This window comes from Phalangium opilio, unplaced genomic scaffold (genome assembly GCF_054372755.1).
Source record: "Phalangium opilio isolate 3A_F unplaced genomic scaffold, DU_Popi_V2 ptg000094l_1, whole genome shotgun sequence".
NCBI classification, from domain to species: Eukaryota; Metazoa; Arthropoda; class Arachnida; order Opiliones; family Phalangiidae; genus Phalangium; species Phalangium opilio.
Window position 1 is genome coordinate 3,539,211 of NW_028324199.1, and position 13,792 is coordinate 3,553,002.

Genomic DNA, 13,792 nt, shown 5'->3' on the forward strand with positions numbered 1-13,792 from the left:
CAACTAACTACAGGGTAGGCCTATGAGTTGAGCATGTTCTATTTCATACATGGTCCGTTGGTCTAGGGGTATGATACTCGCTTTGGGTGCGAGTGGTCCCGGGTTCAAATCCCGGACGGACCCGAGTTTTTGCAGAAGTAATATGGTGACTATTCAAATGCTACGAGTTAAATTGTAGGACTACGAGATGAGCATGTTTCAGTGTCATACTTCGTCCGTTGGTCTAGGGGTATGATACTCGCTTAGGGTGCGAGTGGTCCCGGGTTCAAATCCCGGACGGACCCGAGTTTTTGCAGAAGTAATTTGGTGACTATTCAAATGCAACGAGTTAAATTGTAGGACTACGATTTGAGCATGTTTCAGTGTCATACATGGTCCGTTGGTCTAGGAGTATGATACTCGCTTCGAGTGTGAGTGGTCCCGGGTTCAAATTCCGGACGGACCCGAGTTTTGCAGAAGTAATTTGGTGACTATTTAAATGTAACTAGTTAAATAGTAGGACTACGAGTTGAGCATGTTTTAGGGTCATATTTCGTCCGTTGGTTTAGGGGTATGATACTCGCTTCGGGTGTGAGTAGTCCCGGGTTCAAATCCCGGACGGACCCGAGTTTTGCAGAAGTAATTTGGTGACTATTTAAATGCAACGAGTTATATTGTAGGCCTACAAGTGTAGCATGTTTCAGTGTCATACATGGTACGTTGGTCTAGGGGTATGGTATTCGCTTCGGGTGTGAGTGGTCCCGGGTTCAAATCCCGGACGGACCCGAGTTTTTGCAGAAGTAATATGGTGACTATTCAAATGCTACGAGTTAAATTGTAGGACTACGAGATGAGCATGTTTCAGTGTCATACTTCGTCCGTTGGTCTAGGGGTATGATACTCGCTTAGGGTGCGAGTGGTCCCGGGTTCAAATCCCGGACGGACCCGAGTTTTGTAGAAGTAATTTGGTGACTATTTAAATGTAACTAGTTAAATTGTAGGAATACGAGCTGAGCATGTTTCAGTGTCATACATGGTCCGTTGGTCTAGGGGTATGATACTCGTTTCGGGTGTGAGTGGTCCCGGGTTCAAATCCCGGACGGACCCGAGTTTTTGCAGAGGTAATTTAGTGACTATTTAAATGCAGCTATTTATATTGTAGGCCTACGAGTTGAGCATGTTTCAGTGTTATACATGGTCCGTTGGTCTAGGGGTATGATACTCGCTTCGGGTGTGAGTGGTCCCGGGTTCAATTCCCGGACGGACCCGAGTTTTTGCAGAGGTAATTTAGTGACTATTTAAATGCAACTAACTACAGGGTAGGCCTATGAGTTGAGCATGTTTTATTTCATACATGGTCCGTTGGTCTAGGGGTATGATACTCGCTTTGGGTGTGAGAGGTCCCGGGTTCAAATCCCGGACGGACCCGAGTTTTTGCAGAGGTAATTTAGTGACTATTTAAATGCAACTAACTACAGGGTAGGCCTATGAGTTGAGCATGTTCTATTTCATACATGGTCCGTTGGTCTAGGGGTATGATACTCGCTTTGGGTGCGAGTGGTCCCGGGTTCAAATCCCGGACGGACCCGAGTTTTTGCAGAAGTAATATGGTGACTATTCAAATGCTACGAGTTAAATTGTAGGACTACGAGATGAGCATGTTTCAGTGTCATACTTCGTCCGTTGGTCTAGGGGTATGATACTCGCTTAGGGTGCGAGTGGTCCCGGGTTCAAATCCCGGACGGACCCGAGTTTTGCAGAAGTAATTTGGTGACTATTTAAATGTAACTAGTTAAATTGTAGGAATACGAGCTGAGCATGTTTCAGTGTCATACTTCGTCCGTTGGTCTAGGGGTATGATACTCGCTTCGGGTGTGAGTGGTCCCGGGTTCAAATCCCGGACGGACCCGAGTTTTTGCAGAGGTAATTTAGTGACTATTTAAATGCAACTAACTACAGGGTAGGCCTATGAGTTGAGCATGTTTTATTTCATACATGGTCCGTTGGTCTAGGGGTATGATACTCGCTTTGGGTGTGCGTGGTCCCGGGTTCAATTCCCGGACGGACCCGAGTTTTTGCAGAGGTAATTTAGTGACTATTTAAATGCAACTAACTACAGGGTAGGCCTATGAGTTGAGCATGTTATATTTCATACATGGTCCGTTGGGCTAGGGGTATGGTACTCGCTTAGGGTGCGAGTGGTCCCGGGTTCAAATCCCGGACGGACCCGAGTTTTTGCAGAAGTAATTTGGTGACTATTCAAATGCAACGAGTTAAATTGTAGGACTACGAGTTGAGCATGTTTCAGTGTCATACATGGTCCGTTGGTCTAGGAGTATGATACTCGCTTCGAGTGTGAATGGTCCCGGGTTCAAATTCCGGACGGACCCGAGTTTTGCAGAAGTAATTTGGTGACTATTTAAATGTAACTAGTTAAATAGTAGGACTACGAGTTGAGCATGTTTTAGGGTCATATTTCGTCCGTTGGTTTAGGGGTATGATACTCGCTTCGGGTGTGAGTAGTCCCGGGTTCAAATCCCGGACGGACCCGAGTTTTGCAGAAGTAATTTGGTGACTATTTAAATGCAACGAGTTATATTGTAGGCCTACAAGTGTAGCATGTTTCAGTGTCATACATGGTCCGTTGGTCTAGGGGTATGGTATTCGCTTCGGGTGTGAGTGGTCCCGGGTTCAAATCCCGGACGGACCCGAGTTTTTGCAGAAGTAATATGGTGACTATTCAAATGCTACGAGTTAAATTGTAGGACTACGAGATGAGCATGTTTCAGTGTCATACTTCGTCCGTTGGTCTAGGGGTATGATACTCGCTTAGGGTGCGAGTGGTCCCGGGTTCAAATCCCGGACGGACCCGAGTTTTGCAGAAGTAATTTGGTGACTATTTAAATGTAACTAGTTAAATTGTAGGAATACGAGCTGAGCATGTTTCAGTGTCATACTTCGTCCGTTGGTCTAGGGGTATGATACTCGCTTCGGGTGTGAGTGGTCCCGGGTTGAAATCCCGGACGGACCCGAGTTTTTGCAGAGGTAATTTAGTGACTATTTAAATGCAACTAGTTATATTGTAGGCCTACGAGTTGAGCATGTTTCAGTGTCATACATGGTCCGTTGGTCTAGGGGTATGATACTCGTTTCGGGTGTGAGTGGTCCCGGGTTCAAATCCCGGACGGACCCGAGTTTTTGCAGAGGTAATTTAGTGACTATTTAAATGCAGCTATTTATATTGTAGGCCTACGAGTTGAGCATGTTTCAGTGTTATACATGGTCCGTTGGTCTAGGGGTATGATACTCGCTTCGGGTGTGAGTGGTCCCGGGTTCAATTCCCGGACGGACCCGAGTTTTTGCAGAGGTAATTTAGTGACTATTTAAATGCAACTAACTACAGGGTAGGCCTATGAGTTGAGCATGTTTTATTTCATACATGGTCCGTTGGTCTAGGGGTATGATACTCGCTTTGGGTGTGAGTGGTCCCGGGTTCAAATCCCGGACGGACCCGAGTTTCTGCAGAGGTAATTTAGTGACTATTTAAATGCAACTAACTACAGGGTAGGCCTATGAGTTGAGCATGTTCTATTTCATACATGGTCCGTTGGTCTAGGGGTATGATACTCGCTTTGGGTGCGAGTGGTCCCGGGTTCAAATCCCGGACGGACCCGAGTTTTTGCAGAAGTAATATGGTGACTATTCAAATGCTACGAGTTAAATTGTAGGACTACGAGATGAGCATGTTTCAGTGTCATACTTCGTCCGTTGGTCTAGGGGTATGATACTCGCTTAGGGTGCGAGTGGTCCCGGGTTCAAATCCCGGACGGACCCGAGTTTTGCAGAAGTAATTTGGTGACTATTTAAATGTAACTAGTTAAATTGTAGGAATACGAGCTGAGCATGTTTCAGTGTCATACTTCGTCGGTTGGTCTAGGGGTATGATACTCGCTTCGGGTGTGAGTGGTCCCGGGTTGAAATCCCGGACGGACCCGAGTTTTTGCAGAGGTAATTTAGTGACTATTTAAATGCAACTAGTTATATTGTAGGCCTACGAGTTGAGCATGTTTCAGTGTCATACATGGTCCGTTGGTCTAGGGGTATGATACTCGTTTCGGGTGTGAGTGGTCCCGGGTTCAAATCCCGGACGGACCCGAGTTTTGCAGAAGTAATTTGGTGACTATTTAAATGTAACTAGTTAAATTGTAGGAATACGAGCTGAGCATGTTTCAGTGTCATACTTCGTCCGTTGGTCTAGGGGTATGATACTCGCTTCGGGTGTGAGTGGTCCCGGGTTCAAATCCCGGACGGACCCGAGTTTTTGCAGAGGTAATTTAGTGACTATTTAAATGCAACTAACTACAGGGTAGGCCTATGAGTTGAGCATGTTTTATTTCATACATGGTCCGTTGGTCTAGGGGTATGATACTCGCTTTGGGTGTGCGTGGTCCCGGGTTCAATTCCCGGACGGACCCGAGTTTTTGCAGAGGTAATTTAGTGACTATTTAAATGCAACTAACTACAGGGTAGGCCTATGAGTTGAGCATGTTATATTTCATACATGGTCCGTTGGGCTAGGGGTATGATACTCGCTTAGGGTGCGAGTGGTCCCGGGTTCAAATCCCGGACGGACCCGAGTTTTTGCAGAAGTAATTTGGTGACTATTCAAATGCAACGAGTTAAATTGTAGGACTACGAGTTGAGCATGTTTCAGTGTCATACATGGTCCGTTGGTCTAGGAGTATGATACTCGCTTCGAGTGTGAGTGGTCCCGGGTTCAAATTCCGGACGGACCCGAGTTTTGCAGAAGTAATTTGGTGACTATTTAAATGTAACTAGTTAAATAGTAGGACTACGAGTTGAGCATGTTTTAGGGTCATATTTCGTCCGTTGGTTTAGGGGTATGATACTCGCTTCGGGTGTGAGTAGTCCCGGGTTCAAATCCCGGACGGACCCGAGTTTTGCAGAAGTAATTTGGTGACTATTTAAATGCAACGAGTTATATTGTAGGCCTACAAGTGTAGCATGTTTCAGTGTCATACATGGTCCGTTGGTCTAGGGGTATGGTATTCGCTTCGGGTGTGAGTGGTCCCGGGTTCAAATCCCGGACGGACCCGAGTTTTTGCAGAAGTAATATGGTGACTATTCAAATGCTACGAGTTAAATTGTAGGACTACGAGATGAGCATGTTTCAGTGTCATACTTCGTCCGTTGGTCTAGGGGTATGATACTCGCTTAGGGTGCGAGTGGTCCCGGGTTCAAATCCCGGACGGACCCGAGTTTTGCAGAAGTAATTTGGTGACTATTTAAATGTAACTAGTTAAATTGTAGGAATACGAGCTGAGCATGTTTCAGTGTCATACTTCGTCCGTTGGTCTAGGGGTATGATACTCGCTTCGGGTGTGAGTGGTCCCGGGTTGAAATCCCGGACGGACCCGAGTTTTTGCAGAGGTAATTTAGTGACTATTTAAATGCAACTAGTTATATTGTAGGCCTACGAGTTGAGCATGTTTCAGTGTCATACATGGTCCGTTGGTCTAGGGGTATGATACTCGTTTCGGGTGTGAGTGGTCCCGGGTTCAAATCCCGGACGGACCCGAGTTTTTGCAGAGGTAATTTAGTGACTATTTAAATGCAACTAGTTATATTGTAGGCCTACGAGTTGAGCATGTTTTATTTCATACATGGTCCGTTGGTCTAGGGGCATGATACTCGCTTTGGGTGTGAGTGGTCCCGGGTTCAATTCCCGGACGGACCCGAGTTTTTGCAGAGGTAATTTAGTGACTATTTAAATGCAACTAACTACAGGGTAGGCCTATGAGTTGAGCATGTTTCAGTGTCGTACTTCGTCCGTTGGTCTAGGGGTATGATACTCGCTTAGGGTGCGAGTGGTCCCGGGTTCAAATCCCGGACGGACCCGAGTTTTGCAGAGGTAATTTAGTGACTATTTAAATGCAACTAGTTATATTGTAGGCCTACGAGTTGAGCATGTTTCAGTGTCATACATGGTCCGTTGGTCTAGGGGTATGATACTCGTTTCGGGTGTGAGTGGTCCCGGGTTCAAATCCCGGACGGACCCGAGTTTTTGCAGAGGTAATTTAGTGACTATTTAAATGCAACTAACTACAGGGTAGGCCTATGAGTTGAGCATGTTTTATTTCATACATGGTCCGTTGGTCTAGGGGCATGATACTCGCTTTGGGTGTGAGTGGTCCCGGGTTCAATTCCCGGACGGACCCGAGTTTTTGCAGAGGTAATTTAGTGACTATTTAAATGCAACTAACTACAGGGTAGGCCTATGAGTTGAGCATGTTATATTTCATACATGGTCCGTTGGGCTAGGGGTATGGTACTCGCTTAGGGTGCGAGTGGTCCCGGGTTCAAATCCCGGACGGACCCGAGTTTTTGCAGAGGTAATTTAGTGACTATTTAAATGCAACTAACTACAGGGTAGGCCTATGAGTTGAGCATGTTATATTTCATACATGGTCCGTTGGGCTAGGGGTATGGTACTCGCTTAGGGTGCGAGTGGTCCCGGGTTCAAATCCCGGACGGACCCGAGTTTTTGCAGAAGTAATTTGGTGACTATTCAAATGCAACGAGTTAAATTGTAGGACTACGAGTTGAGCATGTTTCAGTGTCATACATGGTCCGTTGGTCTAGGAGTATGATACTCGCTTCGAGTGTGCGTGGTCCCGGGTTCAAATTCCGGACGGACCCGAGTTTTGCAGAAGTAATTTGGTGACTATTTAAATGTAACTAGTTAAATAGTAGGACTACGAGTTGAGCATGTTTTAGGGTCATATTTCGTCCGTTGGTTTAGGGGTATGATACTCGCTTCGGGTGTGAGTAGTCCCGGGTTCAAATCCCGGACGGACCCGAGTTTTGCAGAAGTAATTTGGTGACTATTTAAATGCAACGAGTTATATTGTAGGCCTACAAGTGTAGCATGTTTCAGTGTCATACATGGTCCGTTGGTCTAGGGGTATGGTATTCGCTTCGGGTGTGAGTGGTCCCGGGTTCAAATCCCGGACGGACCCGAGTTTTTGCAGAAGTAATATGGTGACTATTCAAATGCTACGAGTTAAATTGTAGGACTACGAGATGAGCATGTTTCAGTGTCATACTTCGTCCGTTGGTCTAGGGGTATGATACTCGCTTAGGGTGCGAGTGGTCCCGGGTTCAATTCCCGGACGGACCCGAGTTTTTGCAGAGGTAATTTAGTGACTATTTAAATGCAACTAGTTATATTGTAGGCCTACGAGTTGAGCATGTTTCAGTGTCATACATGGTCCGTTGGTCTAGGGGTATGATACTCGCCTCGGGTGTGAGTGGTCCCGGGTTCAAATCCCGGACGGCCCCGAGTTTTTGCAGAGGTAATTTAGTGACTATCTAAATGCAACTAACTACAGGGTAGGGCTATGAGTTGAGCATGTTTTATTTCATACATGGTCCGTTGGTCTAGGGGTATGATACTCGCTTTGGGTGCGAGTGGTCCCGGGTTCAAATCCCGGACGGACCCGAGTTTTTGCAGAAGTAATTTGGTGACTATTCAAATGCAACGAGTTAAATTGTAGGACTACGAGTTGAGCATGTTTCAGTGTCATACATGGTCCGTTGGTCTAGGGGTATGATACTCGCTTCGGGTGTGAGTGGTCACGGGTTCAAATCCTGGACGGACCCGAGGTTTGCAGAAGTAACTTGGTGACTATTTAAATGCAACTAGTTAAATTGTAGGACTACGAGTTGAGAATGTCTCGCTGTCATACATGATCCGTTGGTTTTGGGGTATGTTACTCGCTTCGGGTGTGAGTGGTCCCGGGTTCAAATCCCGGACGGACCCGAGTTTTGCAGAAGTAATTTGGTGACTATTTAAATGTAACTATTTAAATTGTAGGAATACGAGCTGAGCTTGTTTCAGTGTCATACTTCGTCCGTTGGTCTAGGGGTATGATACTCGCTTCGGGTGTGAGTGGTCCCGGGTTCAATTCCAGGACGGACCCGAGTTTTTATAGAGGTAATTTAGTGACTATTTAAATGCAACTAACTACAGGGTAGGCCTATGAGTTGAGCATGTTTTATTTCATACATGGTCCGTTGGTCTAGGGGTATGATACTCGCTTTGGGTGTGAGTGGTCCCGGGTTCAATTCCCGGACGGACCCGAGTTTTTGCAGAGGTAATTTAGTGACTATTTAAATGCAACTAACTACAGGGTAGGCCTATGAGTTGAGCATGTTATATTTCATATATGGTCCGTTGGGCTAGGGGTATGGTACTCGCTTAGGGTGCGAGTGGTCCCGGGTTCAAATCCCGGACGGACCCGAGTTTTTGCAGAAGTAATTTGGTGACTATTCAAATGCAACGAGTTAAATTGTAGGACTACGAGTTGAGCATGTTTCAGTGTCATCCATGGTCCGTTGGTCTAGGAGTATGATACTCGCTTCGAGTGTGAGTGGTCCCGGGTTCAAATCCTGGACGGACCCGAGGTTTGCAGAAGTAATTTGGTGACTATTTAAATGCAACTAGTTAAATTGTAGGACTACGAGTTGAGAATGTCTCGCTGTCATACATGATCCGTTGGTTTTGGGGTATGTTACTCGCTTCGGGTGTGAGTGGTCCCGGGTTCAAATCCCGGACGGACCCGAGTTTTGCAGAAGTAATTTGGTGACTATTTAAATGTAACTAGTTAAATTGTAGGAATACGAGCTGAGCTTGTTTCAGTGTCATACTTCGTCCGTTGGTCTAGGGGTATGATACTCGCTTCGGGTGTGAGTGGTCCCGGGTTCAAATCCCGGACGGACCCGAGTTTTTGCAGAGGTAATTTAGTGACTATTTAAATGCAACTAACTACAGGGTAGGCCTATGAGTTGAGCATGTTTTATTTCATACATGGTCCGTTGGTCTAGGGGTATGATACTCGCTTTGGATGTGAGTGGTCCCGGGTTCAATTCCCGGACGGACCCGAGTTTTTGCAGAGGTAATTTAGTGACTATTTAAATGCAACTAGTTATATTGTAGGCCTACGAGTTGAGCATGTTTCAGTGTCATACATGGTCCGTTGGTCTAGGGGTATGATACTCGCCTCGGGTGTGAGTGGTCCCGGGTTCAAATCCCGGACGGCCCCGAGTTTTTGCAGAGGTAATTTAGTGACTATCTAAATGCAACTAACTACAGGGTAGGGCTATGAGTTGAGCATGTTTTATTTCATACATGGTCCGTTGGTCTAGGGGTATGATACTCGCTTTGGGTGCGAGTGGTCCCGGGTTCAAATCCCGGACGGACCCGAGTTTTTGCAGAAGTAATTTGGTGACTATTCAAATGCAACGAGTTAAATTGTAGGACTACGAGTTGAGCATGTTTCAGTGTCATACATGGTCCGTTGGTCTAGGGGTATGATACTCGCTTCGGGTGTGAGTGGTCACGGGTTCAAATCCTGGACGGACCCGAGGTTTGCAGAAGTAACTTGGTGACTATTTAAATGCAACTAGTTAAATTGTAGGACTACGAGCTGAGCTTGTTTCAGTGTCATACTTCTTCCGTTGGTCTAGGGGTATGATACTCGCTTCGGGTGTGAGTGGTCCCGGGTTCAATTCCAGGACGGACCCGAGTTTTTATAGAGGTAATTTAGTGACTATTTAAATGCAACTAACTACAGGGTAGGCCTATGAGTTGAGCATGTTTTATTTCATACATGGTCCGTTGGTCTAGGGGTATGATACTCGCTTTGGGTGTGAGTGGTCCCGGGTTCAATTCCCGGACGGACCCGAGTTTTTGCAGAGGTAATTTAGTGACTATTTAAATGCAACTAACTACAGGGTAGGCCTATGAGTTGAGCATGTTATATTTCATATATGGTCCGTTGGGCTAGGGGTATGGTACTCGCTTAGGGTGCGAGTGGTCCCGGGTTCAAATCCCGGAAGGACCCGAGTTTTTGCAGAGGTAATTTAGTGACTATTTAAATGCAACTAACTACAGGGTAGGCCTATGAGTTGAGCATGTTATATTTCATACATGGTCCGTTGGGCTAGGGGTATGGTACTCGCTTAGGGTGCGAGTGGTCCCGGGTTCAAATCCCGGACGGACCCGAGTTTTTGCAGAAGTAATTTGGTGACTATTCAAATGCAACGAGTTAAATTGTAGGACTACGAGTTGAGCATGTTTCAGTGTCATACATGGTCCGTTGGTCTAGGAGTATGATACTCGCTTCGAGTGTGAGTGGTCCCGGGTTCAAATCCTGGACGGACCCGAGGTTTGCAGAAGTAATTTGGTGACTATTTAATTGCAACTAGTTAAATTGTAGGACTACGAGTTGAGAATGTCTCGCTGTCATACATGATCCGTTGGTTTTGGGGTATGTTACTCGCTTCGGGTGTGAGTGGTCCCGGGTTCAAATCCCGGACGGACCCGAGTTTTGCAGAAGTAATTTGGTGACTATTTAAATGTAACTAGTTAAATTGTAGGAATACGAGCTGAGCTTGTTTCAGTGTCATACTTCGTCCGTTGGTCTAGGGGTATGATACTCGCTTCGGGTGTGAGTGGTCCCGGGTTCAAATCCCGGACGGACCCGAGTTATTGCAGAGGTAATTTAGTGACTATTTAAATGCAACTAACTACAGGGTAGGCCTATGAGTTGAGCATGTTTTATTTCATACATGGTCCGTTGGTCTAGGGGTATGATACTCGCTTTGGATGTGAGTGGTCCCGGGTTCAATTCCCGGACGGACCCGAGTTTTTGCAGAGGTAATTTAGTGACTATTTAAATGCAACTAGTTATATTGTAGGCCTACGAGTTGAGCATGTTTCAGTGTCATACATGGTCCGTTGGTCTAGGGGTATGATACTCGCCTCGGGTGTGAGTGGTCCCGGGTTCAAATCCCGGACGGACCCGAGTTTTTGCAGAGGTAATTTAGTGACTATCTAAATGCAACTAACTACAGGGTAGGGCTATGAGTTGAGCATGTTTTATTTCATACATGGTCCGTTGGTCTAGGGGTATGATACTCGCTTTGGGTGCGAGTGGTCCCGGGTTCAAATCCCGGACGGACCCGAGTTTTTGCAGAAGTAATTTGGTGACTATTCAAATGCAACGAGTTAAATTGTAGGACTACGAGTTGAGCATGTTTCAGTGTCATACATGGTCCGTTGGTCTAGGGGTATGATACTCGCTTCGGGTGTGAGTGGTCACGGGTTCAAATCCTGGACGGACCCGAGGTTTGCAGAAGTAACTTGGTGACTATTTAAATGCAACTAGTTAAATTGTAGGACTACGAGTTGAGAATGTCTCGCTGTCATACATGATCCGTTGGTTTTGGGGTATGTTACTCGCTTCGGGTGTGAGTGGTCCCGGGTTCAAATCCCGGACGGACCCGAGTTTTGCAGAAGTAATTTGGTGACTATTTAAATGTAACTATTTAAATTGTAGGAATACGAGCTGAGCTTGTTTCAGTGTCATACTTCGTCCGTTGGTCTAGGGGTATGATACTCGCTTCGGGTGTGAGTGGTCCCGGGTTCAAATCCCGGACGGACCCGAGTTTTTGCAGAGGTAATTTAGTGACTATTTAAATGCAACTAACTACAGGGTAGGCCTATGAGTTGAGCATGTTTTATTTCATACACGGTCCGTTGGTCTAGTGGTATGATATTCGCTTTGGGTGCGAGTGGTCCCGGGTTCAAATCCCGGACGGACCCGAGTTTTGCAGAAGTAATTTGGTGACTATTCAAATGCAACGAGTTAAATTGTAGGACTACGAGTTGAGCATGTTTCAGTGTCATACATGGTCCGTTGGTCTAGGGGTATGATACTCGCTTCGGGTGTGAGTGGTCCCGGGTTCAAATCCTGGACGGACCAGAGTTTTTGCAGAAGTAATTTGGTGACTATTCAAATGCAACGAGTTAAATTGTAGGACTACGAGTTGAGCATGTTTCAGTGTCATACATGGTCCGTTGGTCTAGGGGTATGATACTCGCTTCGGGTGTGAGTGGTCCCGGGTTCAAATCCCGGACGGACCCGAGTTTTTGCAGAGGTAATTTAGTGACTATTTAAATGCAACTAACTACAGGGTAGGCCTATGAGTTGAGCATGTTTTATTTCATACATGGTCCGTTGGTCTAGGGGTATGATACTCGCTTTGGGTGCGAGTGGTCCCGGGTTCAAATCCCGGACGGACCCGAGTTTTTGCAGAAGTAATTTGGTGACTATTCAAATGCAACGAGTTAAATTGTAGGACTACGAGTTGAGCATGTTTCAGTGTCATACATGGTCCGTTGGTCTAGGGGTATGATACTCGCTTCGGGTGTGAGTGGTCACGGGTTCAAATCCTGGACGGACCCGAGGTTTGCAGAAGTAACTTGGTGACTATTTAAATGCAACTAGTTAAATTGTAGGACTACGAGTTGAGAATGTCTCGCTGTCATACATGATCCGTTGGTTTTGGGGTATGTTACTCGCTTCGGGTGTGAGTGGTCCCGGGTTCAAATCCCGGACGGACCCGAGTTTTTGCAGAAGTAATTTGGTGACTATTCAAATGCTACTAACTACAGGGTAGGCCTATGAGTTGAGCATGATTTATTTCATACACGGTCCGTTGGTCTAGGGGTATGATATTCGCTTTGGGTGCGAGTGGTCCCGGGTTCAAATCCCGGACGGACCCGAGTTTTGCAGAAGTAATTTGGTGACTATTCAAATGCAACGAGTTAAATTGTAGGACTACGAGTTGAGCATGTTTCAGTGTCATACATGGTCCGTTGGTCTAGGGGTATGATACTCGCTTCGGGTGTGAGTGGTCCCGGGTTCAAATCCTGGACGGACCCGAGTTTTTGCAGAAGTAATTTGGTGACTATTCAAATGCAACGAGTTAAATTGTAGGACTACGAGTTGAGCATGTTTCAGTGTCATACATGGTCCGTTGGTCTAGGGGTATGATACTCGCTTTGGGTGTGAGTGGTCCCGGGTTCAATTCCCGGACGGACCCGAGTTTTTGCAGAGGTAATTTAGTGACTATTTAAATGCAACTAACTACAGGGTAGGCCTATGAGTTGAGCATGTTATATTTCATATATGGTCCGTTGGGCTAGGGGTATGGTACTCGCTTAGGGTGCGAGTGGTCCCGGGTTCAAATCCCGGAAGGACCCGAGTTTTTGCAGAGGTAATTTAGTGACTATTTAAATGCAACTAACTACAGGGTAGGCCTATGAGTTGAGCATGTTATATTTCATACATGGTCCGTTGGGCTAGGGGTATGGTACTCGCTTAGGGTGCGAGTGGTCCCGGGTTCAAATCCCGGACGGACCCGAGTTTTTGCAGAAGTAATTTGGTGACTATTCAAATGCAACGAGTTAAATTGTAGGACTACGAGTTGAGCATGTTTCAGTGTCATACATGGTCCGTTGGTCTAGGAGTATGATACTCGCTTCGAGTGTGAGTGGTCCCGGGTTCAAATCCTGGACGGACCCGAGGTTTGCAGAAGTAATTTGGTGACTATTTAAATGCAACTAGTTAAATTGTAGGACTACGAGTTGAGAATGTCTCGCTGTCATACATGATCCGTTGGTTTTGGGGTATGTTACTCGCTTCGGGTGTGAGTGGTCCCGGGTTCAAATCCCGGACGGACCCGAGTTTTGCAGAAGTAATTTGGTGACTATTTAAATGTAACTAGTTAAATTGTAGGAATACGAGCTGAGCTTGTTTCAGTGTCATACTTCGTCCGTTGGTCTAGGGGTATGATACTCGCTTCGGGTGTGAGTGGTCCCGGGTTCAAATCCCGGACGGACCCGAGTTTTTGCAGAGGTAATTTAGTGACTATTTAAATGCAA

General features: G+C 46.2%; 53 non-coding genes across 53 annotated transcripts; all 53 read left to right on the plus strand.

Moving 5' to 3' along the window:
- The first annotated feature begins 51 nt into the window (after nucleotides 1-51).
- TRNAP-UGG (transfer RNA proline (anticodon UGG)) lies at nucleotides 52-123 on the plus strand. The gene has a single exon. It is a non-coding gene; the product is annotated as a tRNA-Pro (tRNA).
- Nucleotides 124-212: 89 nt separating this feature from the next.
- TRNAP-AGG (transfer RNA proline (anticodon AGG)) lies at nucleotides 213-286 on the plus strand. The gene has a single exon. It is a non-coding gene; the product is annotated as a tRNA-Pro (tRNA).
- Nucleotides 287-854: 568 nt separating this feature from the next.
- TRNAP-AGG (transfer RNA proline (anticodon AGG)) lies at nucleotides 855-928 on the plus strand. Its single transcript has one exon. It is a non-coding gene; the product is annotated as a tRNA-Pro (tRNA).
- An 86-nt stretch (nucleotides 929-1,014) lies between these two features.
- TRNAP-CGG (transfer RNA proline (anticodon CGG)) lies at nucleotides 1,015-1,086 on the plus strand. The gene has a single exon. It is a non-coding gene; the product is annotated as a tRNA-Pro (tRNA).
- An 89-nt stretch (nucleotides 1,087-1,175) lies between these two features.
- Nucleotides 1,176-1,247, plus strand: TRNAP-CGG (transfer RNA proline (anticodon CGG)). Its single transcript has one exon. It is a non-coding gene; the product is annotated as a tRNA-Pro (tRNA).
- Nucleotides 1,248-1,335: 88 nt separating this feature from the next.
- On the plus strand, nucleotides 1,336-1,407 carry TRNAP-UGG (transfer RNA proline (anticodon UGG)). The gene has a single exon. It is a non-coding gene; the product is annotated as a tRNA-Pro (tRNA).
- An 88-nt stretch (nucleotides 1,408-1,495) lies between these two features.
- TRNAP-UGG (transfer RNA proline (anticodon UGG)) lies at nucleotides 1,496-1,567 on the plus strand. Its single transcript has one exon. It is a non-coding gene; the product is annotated as a tRNA-Pro (tRNA).
- An 89-nt stretch (nucleotides 1,568-1,656) lies between these two features.
- Nucleotides 1,657-1,730, plus strand: TRNAP-AGG (transfer RNA proline (anticodon AGG)). Its single transcript has one exon. It is a non-coding gene; the product is annotated as a tRNA-Pro (tRNA).
- Nucleotides 1,731-1,816: 86 nt separating this feature from the next.
- Nucleotides 1,817-1,890, plus strand: TRNAP-CGG (transfer RNA proline (anticodon CGG)). Its single transcript has one exon. It is a non-coding gene; the product is annotated as a tRNA-Pro (tRNA).
- Nucleotides 1,891-2,136: 246 nt separating this feature from the next.
- On the plus strand, nucleotides 2,137-2,208 carry TRNAP-AGG (transfer RNA proline (anticodon AGG)). Its single transcript has one exon. It is a non-coding gene; the product is annotated as a tRNA-Pro (tRNA).
- Nucleotides 2,209-2,617: 409 nt separating this feature from the next.
- Nucleotides 2,618-2,689, plus strand: TRNAP-CGG (transfer RNA proline (anticodon CGG)). The gene has a single exon. It is a non-coding gene; the product is annotated as a tRNA-Pro (tRNA).
- An 89-nt stretch (nucleotides 2,690-2,778) lies between these two features.
- On the plus strand, nucleotides 2,779-2,852 carry TRNAP-AGG (transfer RNA proline (anticodon AGG)). Its single transcript has one exon. It is a non-coding gene; the product is annotated as a tRNA-Pro (tRNA).
- A 247-nt stretch (nucleotides 2,853-3,099) lies between these two features.
- On the plus strand, nucleotides 3,100-3,171 carry TRNAP-CGG (transfer RNA proline (anticodon CGG)). The gene has a single exon. It is a non-coding gene; the product is annotated as a tRNA-Pro (tRNA).
- An 89-nt stretch (nucleotides 3,172-3,260) lies between these two features.
- TRNAP-CGG (transfer RNA proline (anticodon CGG)) lies at nucleotides 3,261-3,332 on the plus strand. The gene has a single exon. It is a non-coding gene; the product is annotated as a tRNA-Pro (tRNA).
- An 88-nt stretch (nucleotides 3,333-3,420) lies between these two features.
- On the plus strand, nucleotides 3,421-3,492 carry TRNAP-UGG (transfer RNA proline (anticodon UGG)). Its single transcript has one exon. It is a non-coding gene; the product is annotated as a tRNA-Pro (tRNA).
- Nucleotides 3,493-3,580: 88 nt separating this feature from the next.
- On the plus strand, nucleotides 3,581-3,652 carry TRNAP-UGG (transfer RNA proline (anticodon UGG)). Its single transcript has one exon. It is a non-coding gene; the product is annotated as a tRNA-Pro (tRNA).
- Nucleotides 3,653-3,741: 89 nt separating this feature from the next.
- Nucleotides 3,742-3,815, plus strand: TRNAP-AGG (transfer RNA proline (anticodon AGG)). Its single transcript has one exon. It is a non-coding gene; the product is annotated as a tRNA-Pro (tRNA).
- A 247-nt stretch (nucleotides 3,816-4,062) lies between these two features.
- TRNAP-CGG (transfer RNA proline (anticodon CGG)) lies at nucleotides 4,063-4,134 on the plus strand. The gene has a single exon. It is a non-coding gene; the product is annotated as a tRNA-Pro (tRNA).
- Nucleotides 4,135-4,222: 88 nt separating this feature from the next.
- On the plus strand, nucleotides 4,223-4,296 carry TRNAP-CGG (transfer RNA proline (anticodon CGG)). Its single transcript has one exon. It is a non-coding gene; the product is annotated as a tRNA-Pro (tRNA).
- Nucleotides 4,297-4,542: 246 nt separating this feature from the next.
- On the plus strand, nucleotides 4,543-4,614 carry TRNAP-AGG (transfer RNA proline (anticodon AGG)). Its single transcript has one exon. It is a non-coding gene; the product is annotated as a tRNA-Pro (tRNA).
- Nucleotides 4,615-5,023: 409 nt separating this feature from the next.
- TRNAP-CGG (transfer RNA proline (anticodon CGG)) lies at nucleotides 5,024-5,095 on the plus strand. The gene has a single exon. It is a non-coding gene; the product is annotated as a tRNA-Pro (tRNA).
- An 89-nt stretch (nucleotides 5,096-5,184) lies between these two features.
- On the plus strand, nucleotides 5,185-5,258 carry TRNAP-AGG (transfer RNA proline (anticodon AGG)). The gene has a single exon. It is a non-coding gene; the product is annotated as a tRNA-Pro (tRNA).
- Nucleotides 5,259-5,505: 247 nt separating this feature from the next.
- On the plus strand, nucleotides 5,506-5,577 carry TRNAP-CGG (transfer RNA proline (anticodon CGG)). The gene has a single exon. It is a non-coding gene; the product is annotated as a tRNA-Pro (tRNA).
- Nucleotides 5,578-5,826: 249 nt separating this feature from the next.
- Nucleotides 5,827-5,900, plus strand: TRNAP-AGG (transfer RNA proline (anticodon AGG)). The gene has a single exon. It is a non-coding gene; the product is annotated as a tRNA-Pro (tRNA).
- An 86-nt stretch (nucleotides 5,901-5,986) lies between these two features.
- On the plus strand, nucleotides 5,987-6,058 carry TRNAP-CGG (transfer RNA proline (anticodon CGG)). Its single transcript has one exon. It is a non-coding gene; the product is annotated as a tRNA-Pro (tRNA).
- Nucleotides 6,059-6,306: 248 nt separating this feature from the next.
- On the plus strand, nucleotides 6,307-6,378 carry TRNAP-AGG (transfer RNA proline (anticodon AGG)). The gene has a single exon. It is a non-coding gene; the product is annotated as a tRNA-Pro (tRNA).
- An 88-nt stretch (nucleotides 6,379-6,466) lies between these two features.
- TRNAP-AGG (transfer RNA proline (anticodon AGG)) lies at nucleotides 6,467-6,538 on the plus strand. The gene has a single exon. It is a non-coding gene; the product is annotated as a tRNA-Pro (tRNA).
- Nucleotides 6,539-6,947: 409 nt separating this feature from the next.
- Nucleotides 6,948-7,019, plus strand: TRNAP-CGG (transfer RNA proline (anticodon CGG)). The gene has a single exon. It is a non-coding gene; the product is annotated as a tRNA-Pro (tRNA).
- Nucleotides 7,020-7,108: 89 nt separating this feature from the next.
- TRNAP-AGG (transfer RNA proline (anticodon AGG)) lies at nucleotides 7,109-7,182 on the plus strand. Its single transcript has one exon. It is a non-coding gene; the product is annotated as a tRNA-Pro (tRNA).
- An 87-nt stretch (nucleotides 7,183-7,269) lies between these two features.
- TRNAP-CGG (transfer RNA proline (anticodon CGG)) lies at nucleotides 7,270-7,341 on the plus strand. The gene has a single exon. It is a non-coding gene; the product is annotated as a tRNA-Pro (tRNA).
- An 88-nt stretch (nucleotides 7,342-7,429) lies between these two features.
- Nucleotides 7,430-7,501, plus strand: TRNAP-UGG (transfer RNA proline (anticodon UGG)). Its single transcript has one exon. It is a non-coding gene; the product is annotated as a tRNA-Pro (tRNA).
- A 569-nt stretch (nucleotides 7,502-8,070) lies between these two features.
- Nucleotides 8,071-8,142, plus strand: TRNAP-UGG (transfer RNA proline (anticodon UGG)). The gene has a single exon. It is a non-coding gene; the product is annotated as a tRNA-Pro (tRNA).
- An 88-nt stretch (nucleotides 8,143-8,230) lies between these two features.
- Nucleotides 8,231-8,302, plus strand: TRNAP-AGG (transfer RNA proline (anticodon AGG)). Its single transcript has one exon. It is a non-coding gene; the product is annotated as a tRNA-Pro (tRNA).
- Nucleotides 8,303-8,711: 409 nt separating this feature from the next.
- TRNAP-CGG (transfer RNA proline (anticodon CGG)) lies at nucleotides 8,712-8,785 on the plus strand. The gene has a single exon. It is a non-coding gene; the product is annotated as a tRNA-Pro (tRNA).
- An 86-nt stretch (nucleotides 8,786-8,871) lies between these two features.
- Nucleotides 8,872-8,943, plus strand: TRNAP-UGG (transfer RNA proline (anticodon UGG)). The gene has a single exon. It is a non-coding gene; the product is annotated as a tRNA-Pro (tRNA).
- An 89-nt stretch (nucleotides 8,944-9,032) lies between these two features.
- Nucleotides 9,033-9,104, plus strand: TRNAP-CGG (transfer RNA proline (anticodon CGG)). The gene has a single exon. It is a non-coding gene; the product is annotated as a tRNA-Pro (tRNA).
- Nucleotides 9,105-9,192: 88 nt separating this feature from the next.
- On the plus strand, nucleotides 9,193-9,264 carry TRNAP-UGG (transfer RNA proline (anticodon UGG)). The gene has a single exon. It is a non-coding gene; the product is annotated as a tRNA-Pro (tRNA).
- Nucleotides 9,265-9,673: 409 nt separating this feature from the next.
- On the plus strand, nucleotides 9,674-9,745 carry TRNAP-UGG (transfer RNA proline (anticodon UGG)). The gene has a single exon. It is a non-coding gene; the product is annotated as a tRNA-Pro (tRNA).
- Nucleotides 9,746-9,993: 248 nt separating this feature from the next.
- TRNAP-AGG (transfer RNA proline (anticodon AGG)) lies at nucleotides 9,994-10,065 on the plus strand. Its single transcript has one exon. It is a non-coding gene; the product is annotated as a tRNA-Pro (tRNA).
- Nucleotides 10,066-10,474: 409 nt separating this feature from the next.
- On the plus strand, nucleotides 10,475-10,548 carry TRNAP-CGG (transfer RNA proline (anticodon CGG)). The gene has a single exon. It is a non-coding gene; the product is annotated as a tRNA-Pro (tRNA).
- An 86-nt stretch (nucleotides 10,549-10,634) lies between these two features.
- On the plus strand, nucleotides 10,635-10,706 carry TRNAP-UGG (transfer RNA proline (anticodon UGG)). The gene has a single exon. It is a non-coding gene; the product is annotated as a tRNA-Pro (tRNA).
- Nucleotides 10,707-10,795: 89 nt separating this feature from the next.
- TRNAP-CGG (transfer RNA proline (anticodon CGG)) lies at nucleotides 10,796-10,867 on the plus strand. The gene has a single exon. It is a non-coding gene; the product is annotated as a tRNA-Pro (tRNA).
- Nucleotides 10,868-10,955: 88 nt separating this feature from the next.
- Nucleotides 10,956-11,027, plus strand: TRNAP-UGG (transfer RNA proline (anticodon UGG)). The gene has a single exon. It is a non-coding gene; the product is annotated as a tRNA-Pro (tRNA).
- A 409-nt stretch (nucleotides 11,028-11,436) lies between these two features.
- On the plus strand, nucleotides 11,437-11,510 carry TRNAP-CGG (transfer RNA proline (anticodon CGG)). Its single transcript has one exon. It is a non-coding gene; the product is annotated as a tRNA-Pro (tRNA).
- Nucleotides 11,511-11,596: 86 nt separating this feature from the next.
- On the plus strand, nucleotides 11,597-11,668 carry TRNAP-UGG (transfer RNA proline (anticodon UGG)). Its single transcript has one exon. It is a non-coding gene; the product is annotated as a tRNA-Pro (tRNA).
- Nucleotides 11,669-11,756: 88 nt separating this feature from the next.
- Nucleotides 11,757-11,828, plus strand: TRNAP-CGG (transfer RNA proline (anticodon CGG)). The gene has a single exon. It is a non-coding gene; the product is annotated as a tRNA-Pro (tRNA).
- Nucleotides 11,829-11,917: 89 nt separating this feature from the next.
- On the plus strand, nucleotides 11,918-11,989 carry TRNAP-CGG (transfer RNA proline (anticodon CGG)). Its single transcript has one exon. It is a non-coding gene; the product is annotated as a tRNA-Pro (tRNA).
- An 88-nt stretch (nucleotides 11,990-12,077) lies between these two features.
- On the plus strand, nucleotides 12,078-12,149 carry TRNAP-UGG (transfer RNA proline (anticodon UGG)). Its single transcript has one exon. It is a non-coding gene; the product is annotated as a tRNA-Pro (tRNA).
- Nucleotides 12,150-12,558: 409 nt separating this feature from the next.
- On the plus strand, nucleotides 12,559-12,630 carry TRNAP-UGG (transfer RNA proline (anticodon UGG)). Its single transcript has one exon. It is a non-coding gene; the product is annotated as a tRNA-Pro (tRNA).
- Nucleotides 12,631-12,718: 88 nt separating this feature from the next.
- TRNAP-CGG (transfer RNA proline (anticodon CGG)) lies at nucleotides 12,719-12,790 on the plus strand. Its single transcript has one exon. It is a non-coding gene; the product is annotated as a tRNA-Pro (tRNA).
- Nucleotides 12,791-12,879: 89 nt separating this feature from the next.
- TRNAP-UGG (transfer RNA proline (anticodon UGG)) lies at nucleotides 12,880-12,951 on the plus strand. The gene has a single exon. It is a non-coding gene; the product is annotated as a tRNA-Pro (tRNA).
- A 248-nt stretch (nucleotides 12,952-13,199) lies between these two features.
- TRNAP-AGG (transfer RNA proline (anticodon AGG)) lies at nucleotides 13,200-13,271 on the plus strand. The gene has a single exon. It is a non-coding gene; the product is annotated as a tRNA-Pro (tRNA).
- A 409-nt stretch (nucleotides 13,272-13,680) lies between these two features.
- TRNAP-CGG (transfer RNA proline (anticodon CGG)) lies at nucleotides 13,681-13,754 on the plus strand. The gene has a single exon. It is a non-coding gene; the product is annotated as a tRNA-Pro (tRNA).
- Nucleotides 13,755-13,792: the final 38 nt, after the last annotated feature.